Raw genomic sequence first — 10,457 nt, 5'->3', positions numbered from 1 at the left:
GAGTCAAAATATTAAAGGTTGGGATGTTCTCACAAGAACACAGGGCTTGCTGGTAGTCAGTACACCTCTGTATAGTTTCCAAATGCTACTTTTATACCAGTCATAAAAATGTGTGAGGGCAATTCGAGACTTTAGAGACACTATGACGCTCAGCCCATATTCAAAGGGACATATAGCACTGTATAAATTAACTGTTAGAATGTATATAAGAAGTGTACAGGGAGGAGATAGCCAAGCAAGTGGACGAGACATCATTTGTTGCCATACAGGCAGATGAGACAACTGATGTCTCCTGTAAATCACAAATGGTGGTTGTGTTGCGATACATGTTGCCTGACAATACAGTGACAGAGAGGTTTTTGGAGTTTGTTACATTTACACAGAGGTTATTCCTCTGATAGCAGCAGAACCTGCAATGCAGAAAAACGATTGGTAAAACATAGCAAAATGGAAACAGAATAACAAATAAATAGTAAAACATTGAATCAACGAAAGAGAGAAATATAAAAATACATCATAATAATAAAACATTGAATAAAAAAACAGAAATATTCCATGAGGAATCTATAAAAGCTTTAAGGCTAAACATTATTGTTAAGTTTAAGTGCTCAGTCATAGGCGTGTGAAAAGAGAAGTGTTTTTAACCTGGATTTAAAAATGTATACGTTCACGGCATGTCTAAGATCTTCTGGTTGTTTATTCCAGTTATGAGCAGCATACTGTTTTGTAGAAGAGGTAGCATATAGAGATTGAACAGAAGCGGTCCGAGAACTGATCCCTGGGGAACTCTGCATGTCATAGCCACCCTATCAGATTCATGATTGCCAATGGGGATAAAGCCATCTAGATAAGATCTGAACCAATTAAGGACTGTCCCAGAGAGTTCTACCCAATTTTCCAGCCTGTCTAGAAGTGTTCTATGATCTACAGTGTCAAATGCAGCACTGAGATCTAATAGAACTGTTATTTTATCCAAATCAGTATTCAGCCGTATATCATTTAAAACTTTAATCAGGGCCGTTTCAGTACTGTGGTGAGGTCAGAAACCTAAATGACATTTGTCTAAGAGACCGCTTGAGTTCACAAAATTGCTGAGTTGATTGTAGACAACCTTCTCAATGATCTTGGCTATAAAAGGGAGATTTGATACAGGTCTATAGTTGTTCATTATAGATGCATCCAGTGTTCTCTTTTTTAATAGGGGCTTAATGGCAGCTGTTTTTAGAGACGTTGGGAAAATGCCTGATTGCAGAGAGCCATTATTTATTTGCTGTATGTCCATTGTTATAGAGTTAAAACTGTATAAAATTGTATAAAAATTGCGACATAATAACCAAGTTATGTCTTGGTCGTCGTGGTGACGGTACAGAGTCCTTGTTAGACTGTAGTTCTGATGTTCCGTCTAATCCTTATAATTTTTTCACTAAAGAAACACGCAAATTCATTACATTTCACAGTGGACAGTGAGTTCTGGTGCTATCTGTTTTAGGGGGTTTGTTAACTTGTCGACCATGGCAAATAGAGTGCGGGTATTGCTGATATTCTTGTTGATCATTCCCGATAAATGTTGCTGTCTGGCACTCCGTAACTCATAGTTGCAGCTACCAAGGCTTTGTTTATAGATGTCATAGTGAATTTGAAGTTTAGTTTTCCTCCACTTACGTTCCACTTTCCTACCTTCTCTTTTCAGGGCGCTTACATCATGGTGGTTCTCCATGGTGTTTTCTGTTTGCTTATAGTTTTCTTTACCTTTACCGGTGCAACACGATCCATGACATTCAATATGTTAGCGTTAAAATTATCCAGGAGTACATCAACTGACTCTGCACTTATTGTACGAGAGAAAACTATGGCCTACATAAATTGAGCATTGGTACTCTCATTAATGTACCTATCCTTAACAGAAACAGAGTTTACTTGAACATCCGGGGTGATCATTGATTCAAAAATGACAGAGAAATGATCAGACAGGGCCAAGTCTTTAACCATGACAGACGAAATATTGAGACCTTTAGAGATAACCAGATCTAGAATGTGGCCTAGAGTGTGTCTACGCTCTTTCACAAGTGTCAAGTAGTGCAAAAAGTTATTTGGCATTATTGTCCGTATTATTATCTATGTGAATGTTAAAATCCCCTGTTATAATAAACAAGTTATATTCAACAGATATAAAAGAGAGTAATTCAGCAAAATCATCAATAAAATTTACAGAATATCGTGGAGGTCTGTAAATGGTTAAAAACAAAATTTTGGGAGAACTCTTCAATATAAAACAGAGGTATTCAAAAGAAATAAAATGACCAAGTGTATTTTCTTTGCACTGGAATCTATCTTTGGATAGGGCAGTCAACCCTACCTTCCCTACCGTTTTCACAGGTATTCAAATAACCAGATTTTTCAGTTGCTGTCTCGTTGAGAACAGTAGCACTACAATCTTCTGTTAGAAGGAAAAACATAATCATTTTCTTCAAGCAGTATCTTCACTCAGAAGTTTTAATTGGATAGGTTTTTGAATTGTTTTAGAAGTTACGTATTTGAATCATGATTTTAATTTGTTTTAATGGAGTTAGCTTATTTTGCATTGATACTTGATACTGAACTTTTCACATTACACATCTACAATTAAATGAACAAAGGGATACTTAAGTTTGAATTAGATATTTTTTTTAGATTTTTTGTTTGTTTTCCTTGCAAAGTAAAATAAAAAAAAGGGGGAGAGAAACAACTGATACAAGTAATGGAGTTAGCTATTATATAAGTCTCTGCTGTAGTTGAGATTCTAACTTTGTGTTGTGCGAGATTCCATCTTTGCTTCCTACAAAGTAGGAGTCCTGAATCCTACATCACTGATAAACCTTGTCCAATGAAGGTGTACCTGACACCTGTGGTGCCGATCATTCCAAGGCCAAACCAAGCTCAGACCCATGAGACTTATGAGAGACTGCCTTGGGTTCAGAGTAAGAGTACTGGACACTGATGGTTCCAGATTTACCACAGCCAGAGAGGTGGGTTACAGACTATGCCATATACAACAGATAGTCCAAGGCTGGGCCATTGCCAGCAGCATGACAGCCAGAGGAGCTGAACTCTATGAAGGAGAGGTAACCATCTGGACTGACTTATAGGAAGAGGGACTTCAGGGACATTGGGGTCATAGGAGGGTACAGCACAGAAAGTAGTGGACACACATCAAATGAGGGACACCAGAATGGCTGACAACAAGAGGGAAGCAGTAACATCAATAAAGCTTTAAAGCACTGCAGTTTTCCCATGTAACAAGTAGGAAGGTTGGAGGAACGGCGAGACCACGCAACTAGAATGTATTGTGATCCTAGCAACGCCTCTGGCTCCAACATCCTCCACTACCCCAACCAGGAGCCAGTCCTCAGGACATGGGGAGGTCAGAAATCAGAGGGGAGTTGGACTTTCATTTCTTAATTATTATTATTTTTTAATCTGGGTCTTAGCAATTCACCGGCAATATCCTACTATAGTTGTTTATTTGTTATTTATTCATTATTATTAATCTTTTGGAACATTTTGGTCTTTTGTATTTCGGCCATTTAATTCTTTTGTGGAATAGCGCTTTGTAAAACACTACACATATAGCACCAAAAGACCAGTCTTTATTTATCTTGATGTTTGTAACTTATTGACAGATATTCGCGTGGGTGAAAACATTTATCTTAGACGCTGAAGAGAATGTTAAATGAGGTACTAATCATAAATAGGGCTGTCACAATATCAGATTTTCACTACATGATTATCGTGGCCAAAGAATTCACAATAACGATATTATTGCGGTATCTATAGAAACTTTGAAGAAATAAAATGAAATCAAATTAATCTTCAACTTTGTTTAATGTGTCTTTTTTCTCTCTTTTTTGGCAAATTAATTACACTCAAAATACGAGTAAATGGTGGTGGAGTGAGTCTGCAACTATAACTGTACAAATAAAAAAAATAAAAGCGTACAGAAAGAACAATTACACTTAATGGGTAGTGAAAAGGCAATCATATGAACTGATAAACAAAAGATCCACAAGGCCTAACAGAGAGAGGAGTTTTTGGAAAGATACAAAACCTTTTTGCCTAGTGAATAGGCTAGGAATAGGTCTAGACTCCTAGTTTAAGCACATGCATCGTTTGACCAAGAATAAGCTATGGAAAAACCGAGGAGTTTTGGGAAAAATACAGCCTTTTTTCCATGGCTACAAAAACTGTGCTTCTTTGCGGATCTCCCCCTGGGGCTAGTAACGAGTTGATTTCAACCCCAGTGCATAGGTCCATTCTCCTTATTTAAACACATGCATTGTTTGTCTATAGGTGACATGAATAAGGTATCGAAAAACGGAGAGGGTTTTTTGGAAGTTTTGCCTAGTGAATACGAAATTATCATATGTGTATTATTAACATGACATTCATTTTTTAAATATCATGGTTACCGTCAATTCTTAAACTTCTCTCCACACATTGCATTGGGAAAACAGTGCATGGAAAGGCTAATTTCAAGAATTCAAAGCCCAGATAAAGCCCCGCCTCCACACCAATTGAGGCTCAAAACTTGGTTTTGAGAATAGATGGCCCAATCCCATTATCCACTCTCAAAGACTCACAGACTTCGAAGCATGTTCTTGCTAAGTCTGTGAGGGCTTAGGGCTGTCCCACTGTCAAAACGTCAAGTGTGTGAAGGTTCTCTCACAGACATTTTGAGCCCTTTATGCACCCTTTTTCATAAGTCCGCATTTCCGTAGACTTTGCCTGAGGGAATTTCCCACAGTTCACAGCGTTGTGACTTGAAATACGGTTTACTAGGGTAAGTCCGGAAGCTAGAGAAAAACCCTGGTAGAAGAAAGAAGAAAAACGGTAAACATAACAAAACATAGCCAACTCTGACATTAACATGTGTGGATACATTGAGTGTATAAGCTGTCAAACTGTTGTGAGCATTGAAGCAAAATATTGAATGTCTGTAGCATATGCTGAAACTGAAAGTTGCAGGTAGTTGAACAGGAAATCTTATTTAGGCTGTTGCTGGGCAGAGAGCCGATTTAGCTTGTGTGTCTCAGAAGAACAGGAAACAGATTAATAACGCACACACATTCTGGACAGGGCTGAATTAAGAATAGACAAGACAGAAACCACAAAGTGCAAAGATGACGCTTGTACTGCATTTACACATATAAGGTATAGAACATAAACTGGACCAATGGCACACATGCTTGGCTACCTCAACCCCCCACTTTTAGGCGTGTTTGAAGTATAAATAATGCTGATGTGACTGACTGATCTTTAGACATTGTGCGGCGACACTCTGTCTCCAGAAGCTTCTGTAAGAAACGGAATATACGGTACGGTAATCCTGGTGTTTTATTCTCCTTTCCAACAAACCAACTCGGGGAAGTGTTAGACACATGGTTAGGAAAAAATTGTATATTTAATGATTTTAGCATACACGTACCACGTTTGAAAAATAAAATTTATTGAATTTTTTTTATTTAGTTTTCTTTTCTTTTTTTATTATCCTTGCTTTTATTTTTATTTTCAAAAAATATTTACGTTTAGTTACGTTTTTCTTTTTTTTACACTAAATACATTTGAGCTGAATTTGGCTCCATATGTGTGCACGTAGTAGAGATGGCCAATATCACTGATTTTCTTTTTGCTTCAATATCAAGTAATACCAAGAATAGTATCCTGATACCAATACCGATACTTTTAAGTCTTGTTTTTGTATTTGCCGATTGTAATGAAAGGAAAGGACAGTCAAATATGCCTGGAAATCCACATTTCTGTTGCCCTTACTATGTCTTGACAGTCTTTATACAGGTCTGCAATTTTACCCTCCAAGTGTTTTGTGGCTTAAAATTTTATAGTACCAATCAAGGGACTTTACAAATACCTTAAAACAGGGCTGCCCAAGCCTGTTCCTGGAGATCTACTGTCCTGTAGGTTTTCTCTTCAACTAATTTAGCACACCTGAATCTAATAATTGGCTGGTTAAAACGCTTAACCGGGTTAGTTACAAAATGACATTGAAGAGAAAACCTATAGGACAGTAGATCTCCATGAACAGGGTCGGGCCTGACCTGCCTTAAAACCTCGGTCATCAACAATCGAGTTTGTTTGGAGGTCCTTTACATTCATCTCTCCCAGGTTTCTTGTAATCTCTGCTGCTCTTTGGAAGTCATCTATTGGAAGAAAATTCTACAAGCTAAAAAATTTTTTAACAAGTTTGTAGTATTGCCAAAATATCGTACAGGGTTTTTACGAAGATCACATGTTGCTTCACGTTTGATTATTGGAGTGAAATAACCCCAAACAATGCTTCGTTTTATGTTCTGCCTTGATCTTACAGGTAACCTAGTCAACTTCTTTAACTGTGACTGAGTGTGTTTCACAGCGTGCCTGTGTGTAGGTTATATTAGAAGCGGAAGGAGACAGCAAAACTAGTCCCTATAAACAACTTTTTTCAGCACCGAAAACACATTGAGTTGCTAAAATAAATAATAATAATAACTGGTTAAAGAAAGCACTTGGTATTGATATTTTTATGTGAAGATCAATTCTCTAAAAGAAAAGTGAGAATCAAAAGTATTGATACTTTGGTATCGATCAGCCCATCCCTATATGTAGGGTCAGAATTGGAAAACCTCTGTTTTACACCTTACAAACCTGAATTAACACAGACTGGCAAAACAGTTAATACATCTAGGTTGAAGTTCAACGTTTTATTTTGTAAAAGATAATCTGAGTTAGCGCTGCTAGCATAATATCCTGCTGCTAGAACAACGGTAAAAGGGCCAGCGCACGGGCTGTGGTAAGTGACAAACTTTACAGTGACTGAGTTTGCGTTGGTTACCATAGTAACAACAATGCCCCGGCGAAGTTAGGTTTTGGTATGTTGTCTAGAAGTTCGCCTACAGATGTTGTATGTTTTTGTAAATTAAATTAAAAAGAAAGCCAAGCAAACTGTATTTTTTTTCTTTGTTCATTTTAAATAGGTAATGTAATTGTCTGGGTAAGCAGATTGTTTGCAGTTCTCCTCTGTGTGCAGTATTATTCTTGTTATAATTATTAGGCTATATTGTTAAAATATAAAAACAAAGTTACACATTGACATCAATTAACAAGTTCAATTGTTGTGCAAGTATGAAGCTTGCCAGTCAAACTAGTATTAACTATGGTATAATAAAACCACTCCCCTCCCTTTGCATCCATATATATATATATATATATATATTTGTTTAACCAGTTATACATATATATATTTCTTGAACCAGTTAACACCCACCTGATAAGCACACAACTATGGGGTGCCGTTTGTAAAATGTTGCAAGTAATCCTGTAATTTCTGCAATCCTGCTCAGTTTTTGCACATTTAGCATTGCCAATTTTTTTTTAAATGCACTACAATTTTTAACAGTCACTTTTAGAGAGAATTTTATGTAAATTCATGCAATAACTTTTCCCAGAGTAGTGTTCTGCAGTAAAGCAAATCTAAATGTTAAATATGAATGTAAACATTAAATATCAATGTAAATGTTAAATATAAATGGTCAAATGTTAAATCTTCAAAACAGAATACTCCCAGTTAACACGTTACGTAACCACGACCATTACGTTATTGATTGGTAATGGCATTATCATGTCATGACATTACCTTCTCAAAACGTTGTGGCTATGTTATCCTAAGTTAATTGCATGACCACATAATTGTTAATTTCTTACCTCCTCAGCACATCACAGGAGCGTAATTACACGACCTACAGACAAGGTAAATACTTAGTACCGGTTTGGAATCGATCCTACGTAACTCCAACGTTATCTGAAGGAAATTAATGACCACATAATTGGTAATCTTCTTTGCATGCTCCGGATGTAGCAGAAACGTAATTACAGGACGTATACATGTGCACAACTTTCGTACCAGTTTGGTAACGATCTTACGTAACTATAACAGGGAAATATTAACTCATATTTTCGTTGCTACAACATACTTTGCTTACTATGTCATTACTGCCACCACATATGTCATTACTGAAACAACATATTCCAAATATTTCAAAGTTCACCGGAAGATCTTTAGAGTCACAAGAATTCCCCAATCACCGCAATTCAGACCAATTCAAATAGTTCTATATAATATCCCACAACACAGATGGAATGCGTACACAAATTGTCAACTGTGCACGCACAGGTGTGCCACAGCTCGAGCTTCCCGCCATTTCTTGTTTGTTATAGTTTGTACTCCTGAATAGTCGTCAGACGTTTACAGTATCTCAGCAGACATAACCGGTGGCTATAGCACGATTTTACTCTTGTTAAAGATAATTCTGATTTATATTCTGATTTCTGTGAGTTTTCACCAGTACTCTTCTGCTACTGTGGTTAGCCTAGTAGTTATTGCTATTTAGAAATGTTATAATCATTGATGATAATCATACTTTCGTTTTCTAATCTAGCAAATTTCCAATGTAATTATTTTCTAAATTAGTCATGTACTTCGCTAGGAGAAAATGTCTGGACTGATGATCTAACAGCAATGCCATATATGTGGGAAGAGGTTGATAAAATAAATGTATAATATTTATACATAATACCTCACTGTAAAACTAAATGTCAGCGTAGAACCCTGCTGAAATGTGTTGTGCACATTTAATAGTTCGTGGAGCAGTTGGGGCTGGTAAACACAAGGTTGGAGAAAAGATGGACAGAAATTGACTGTTAGTTGTACATATTCTAGCTGTAGGTATGAATTTTAAAATGCTGAGAGTAAAAAGGGCAATGAATGGTGAACTGATAGGATGGCAGGGATTCGCGATTACCAACCAACAACCTTAGAGATATGTTGCCACGACATGCTAGCGACCAACTGACAACGTCAACTAGTTATGTTATAGCGAACAAGAAAACGTTCACTTTTCCTGTTGCGACACGTAAGTGACCACGTTGCTGCTACCTAATTTCGGTCGCCCGATAACGTTGTAACAACATTGTGACAATGGAAAATTGTTAGCTGGGCTACTGCCACCACGGTAATTAGCCACATCAGGCTGTTCTCTCAAAACGGCAAGTTCAGGCGAATTAGCCCAGGTGATTGAAAGAGCGGTTGTCGCTGGCATTAGGCCAGCTCTTCAGGATCAAACTACACCAGGCATAACGACGGAACAACCGCCACACCATTGCCCTGGGTAAATTCTGAAATTATAATTTAAAAACGTAGCTACCAGTAGCGATGTCTAATTTGTAGCTAGTAGTATCATGTTCAGTTGTAGCTACCATTGGCTAGCTAATGCCTAAAGACATGTTAGTAGTTAGCATAGTATTGAAAAGGGGTGGGGGTCTTGATCATAATGTGGATCAAACGTGAAATTGAAGTCTTCTATCAGCAGGGTTTCCGTTATGTATGTCATATTTCACTCTTTAGGTACCAGCAGAATTTCATCGAGCTCAGTGACCACATCACTGAGATCAGCAAGTTCTTAAATAATGCAGGGCAATGGAACGATCGTTACCCAGATCTGCAAAAAACTTTGAATGCGCAATCAGCTGTTGCTATAATGGTGAATCATGTCCGAAAGTCAAAGCTGTTTTGTGTATTAAATTAATTTAACCTTTTAGATAAAATCTCTCAATTGTGTTATTCTTCTAGGATGGTAACCATGGACACCAGAACTACATTTCTAAAGACGACGTAAAATGAGCTGTCATTAAAGACCACATTGACAGAAGTTATTTCCAGACCAAACTCATGTGGGAGCACAAGATCTAAAGAAGAAAGCTTGTACAATTGAGTGATGAGGAATTGGATTCTGCAGTATCAGATTAAAGCAGAACATCCTCATGTGGACAACTGCGCTCCAAAGACATTGTGGTGCAGAGATAGCATTTAATAGATTCAATCAAAGTTGGTTCAGGTGGTGTTCAGTCTAGGGGGAGAACAACAATATTTCTGTGTGTTTATTCTCTGCTGTGTCCAAATTTCAAGTGGCATGTGGATGGTAATCAAACTGATAAGAAGGAAAGTACAGTAAGATGCTCATGTTTCTCCAGTGCTCTTGACAACAGTCGGGCTGAAACCGTTAAACATCTGTTAAACTGAATGTGCCCCACTTTAAGCTGAAAATCACATGACAGGCCTAGTGGGAAAGAGTTGTTCTGACTCAGTTTTCAGTGTTTGTGTTTAAAAAAAGTGAAACAATCTTTCATCCTTAATAAGGACATACTGTGTTTCATGGTAAATGCATGACAATTGAAACAGTTCACCTTGCTTTAGACAAATCACATTTCTCTGGGATAATTTATACCCACACATTTTAAATGGAGAGAAAGGCTTAACATGATGTAATGTATTTAAGTAAATGATAAAAGACTACAGTGTAGCTGTCATTTTGAAGGCATGTCCACTTCTGAAGTTTGGTTTACAGTGAACTGGCCTGAGTTGTGTCAGGAAA

At 37.3% G+C, this 10,457-nt stretch overlaps 1 long non-coding RNA gene across 1 annotated transcript; it reads left to right on the top strand.

Moving 5' to 3' along the window:
- Positions 1-9,033: 9,033 nt before the first annotated feature.
- LOC105028433 lies at positions 9,034-10,086 on the top strand. Its single transcript, XR_829388.3, has 3 exons — positions 9,034-9,194; positions 9,431-9,566; positions 9,656-10,086. It is a non-coding gene; the product is annotated as an uncharacterized LOC105028433 (long non-coding RNA).
- Positions 10,087-10,457: the final 371 nt, after the last annotated feature.

The sequence above is a fragment of the Esox lucius genome, chromosome 11 (assembly GCF_011004845.1).
Source record: "Esox lucius isolate fEsoLuc1 chromosome 11, fEsoLuc1.pri, whole genome shotgun sequence".
NCBI lineage: Eukaryota > Metazoa > Chordata > Actinopteri > Esociformes > Esocidae > Esox > Esox lucius.
The sequence above is the reverse complement of the archived record's forward strand: the minus strand, read 5'-3'. Positions and strand labels throughout refer to the sequence as shown.